A 3,745-nucleotide genomic window follows, 5' to 3' on the forward strand; every position below is an offset into this window, starting at 1 on the left:
TATTTGTAAAGTAAATTATAGGTAGAGTGCAATATTTCCACTTAAGTTTTAAAAAACACACCAAAGGTATAGTGTGCAGTGTTGATCACAGACAATTTATTAATATATACTTTAGAGATTATTAAACTGAAAATGACATGATATACTTAGCACTTAAAATTTCATTTAAATTTTTTAGTTCCAGAAAATAGACTTTATTGTGTAGAGTGAGGTTTTTGCTTACTTTTGGCTGGCTTTGTGCAAGTAGTGCTTTTTCTGATAAAAAATAATCATGATCATAGAGACTATGGTTAAAATTGCAACTGATGGGCCATATTATGTAATGGAAGGTGGGTGTATCATCTTTCAGTGTTTGGTGTGAGCAGCAACCATAAACTGCATCATTGGTTAAACTGATTTGCATCCAAAAAATTATCAAAGCTTATATTTATGGAGGTGCATTGGATGAGTACAACAAAAGAATACATAAAATGTGCTTGTGTGGCATGAGAATCTTTGACATATTTTGAAATGTATACAAGTTATTGATCTGTTGAATAAATGGAATCTTTAACACCATATTTTGATACAGTACCTTTTAACATAGTATTAAAAATGTATTCATTTACTTTGTATATGCTCTCCCTACTCAGAGGGAACATTATTGATAATATTAAGTGATAAAGTTTTTTCTTTTGAGGGTGAATAAAGACATATAGATGGCCATAACAAAAAGCACTCAAACAGGATAGGGATCAAGTTGTCATCCATCAACCACTCTTCAACTTTAACCTGTCATAAAGGTATAGCTGTAAATCATTAAGAACTTAAAGAAATTCCATATAGGAGTGATCATGTTTGGGTATGATAATCTGGGAATGATTAGGGATTGTTGGGTGGGAAAGACTAAAGATTGGTATGAGGATGGTTAACTTTCGATCTTTTGGGCAGCGTTTGGTATTTCCATTATGTATATCATTTTACTATCTAATGATTATCATACTTGATCACCCTTTCCCGCATCAGCAAGGTAGCACCAGGAAACGGACGAAGAGTGGCCCATCCACTCATATACACATATATATACATAAATGCACATATACATGTCAACATATACACATAAACATACATATACATACACATACTCAGACATATACATATATACACATGTATATATTCATACTTACTTGCCTTCATCCATTCCTGGTGCTACCCTGCCTCACAAGAAACAGCATTGCTCTCCCCTGCTTCAACGAGGTAGCACCTGGAAAACAGGCAAAAAAGGCCATATTGGTTCACACTGTCTCTAGCTGCCATGTGTAATGCATCGAAACTACAGCTTCCAGTCCACATTCAGGCTCCACAGACCTCTCCATGATTTACCTCTGACGTTTCACATGCCCTGGTTCATTACAATGACAGCACATTGACCCCAGTATACCGCATCATTCCAATTCACTCTTCCATGCATGCCTCTCACCCTCTGTATGTTCAGGCCCCGATGGCTCAGTCTTTTACACTCCTTCCTTCCACCTACACTTTGCTTTCCCGCTTCTTGTTCCTTCCACTTCTGACACACATGTCCTCTTTGTCAATCTTTCCTCGCTCATTCTCTCCATATGTCCATACCATTTCAACACACCCTCTTCTCTCTCTCAACTACACTCTTTTTATTTCGATCAAACCACCTCACAACCACATTTTGTCCTCAAACATTTCATTTCCAACACATTCACCCTCCTCCGTACAATACAACCTTATCTATAGCCCATGCCTCGCAATCATATAACATTGTTGGAACTACTGTTCCTTCAAACATACCCATTTTTGCTCTCCCAGATAACGTTCTTTCTTTCCGCACATTCTTCATCGCTCCCAGAACCTTGGCCCCCTCCCCACCCTGTGATTCACTATTGTTTTACTAATTCTATCAAAAGTATTTGTTTGGTTTTGACCATTAATAAAGATTCATCCTCCTACCCCCAGTTTTCAAGGTTATTTTATCTAACATAATGTAACCTAACAGGCAGGGGAAAAAAAAACCGCGTGTGCTGGGGGTGGTAGGTGGGGGCTGAATCTAAAGGTGATACAAGCTTAACTGTTGAAGAACAAATTTTGTCAATTGCAGTATGCGATGATGATGATGAAGAGGTTGTGGAAATCTCGAATCCGCCATAAGATTTCATTCTCCCAACGTGGAGCAAGTGTATCTTTATAATAATAATTTCAAGTTTACAAGGTGAAAATTGATAACCGCTACAATTGCCCTGTGCCAGTTGCGTGGTAATGGTGGGGAAAGGTCGTCAGGAATTATATATATATATATATATATATATATATATATATATATATATATATATATATATTATATATTTTTTATTATACTTTGTCGCTGTCTCCCGCGTTTGCGAGGTAGCGCAAGGAAACAGACGAAAGAAATGGCCCAACCCCCCCCCCCCATACACATGTATATACATACGTCCACACACGCAAATATACATACCTACACAGCTTTCCATGGTTTACCCCAGACGCTTCACATGCCTTGATTCAATCCACTGACAGCACGTCAACCCCGGTATACCACATCGCTCCAATTCACTCTATTCCTTGCCCTCCTTTCACCCTCCTGCATGTTCAGGCCCCGATCACACAAAATCTTTTTCACTCCATCTTTCCACCTCCAATTTGGTCTCCCTCTTCTCGTTCCCTCCACCTCCGACACATATATCCTCTTGGTCAATCTTTCCTCACTCATTCTCTCCATGTGACCAAACCATTTCATATATATATATTTTCTTTCAAACTATTCGCCATTTCCCGCATTAGCGAGGTAGCGTTAAGAACAGAGGCCTGGGCCTTTGAGGGAATACCCTCACCTGGCCCAATTCTCTGTTCCTTCTTTTGGGACAAAAAAAAACGAGGGGAGGATTTCCAGCCCCCGCTCCCTCCCCTTTTAGTCGCCTTCTACGACCCGCAGGGAATACGTGGGAAGTATTCTTTCTCCCCTATCCCCAGGGATAATATATATATATATATATATATATATATATATATATATATATATATATAATATATATATATATATATATATATATATATATATATATATATATATATATATATATTTCTTACAAACTATATGCCATTTCCCGCATTAGCAAGGTAGCGTTAAGAACAGAGGACTGGGCCTCTGAGGGAATATCCTAACCTGACCCCCTTCTCTGTTCCTTCTTTTGGAAAATTAAAAAAAAACAAAACAAGAGGGGAGGATTTCCAGCCCCCGCTCCCTCCCCATTTAGTCACCTTCTACGACACGCAGGGAATACGTGGGAAGTATTCTTTCTCCCCTATCCCCAGGGATAATATATATATATATATATATATATATATATATATATATATATATATATATATATATATATATATATATATATATATAACATCAAAGCTTACAAGCTTCTCTTCAATGATCCGCCAGTTAATAGTACTACTGCAAGCAAAATAATTTATCTATAATGTACATGTGGTCACTACAATATTCGACAGTGGTCGTAGATAAAGATGCACATTATATTTGGGAATAGGTGAAGTTATGATGGCGGTAACCTTATGGTTTGGTTCGTTCTAAATTGTAGATATCATGCAATACCGTCAGACATAGTCACTTATATGATGAAAGAAATAAACAAACAAATCTGAATTAGCTAAATAACTGTAAAACGCGGGAACGGCCGTCCTGGGTATGGGTTGAAAGATCCGCAAT

The sequence above is a fragment of the Panulirus ornatus genome, chromosome 12 (assembly GCF_036320965.1).
Source record: "Panulirus ornatus isolate Po-2019 chromosome 12, ASM3632096v1, whole genome shotgun sequence".
In the NCBI taxonomy this organism is placed as follows: Eukaryota; Metazoa; Arthropoda; class Malacostraca; order Decapoda; family Palinuridae; genus Panulirus; species Panulirus ornatus.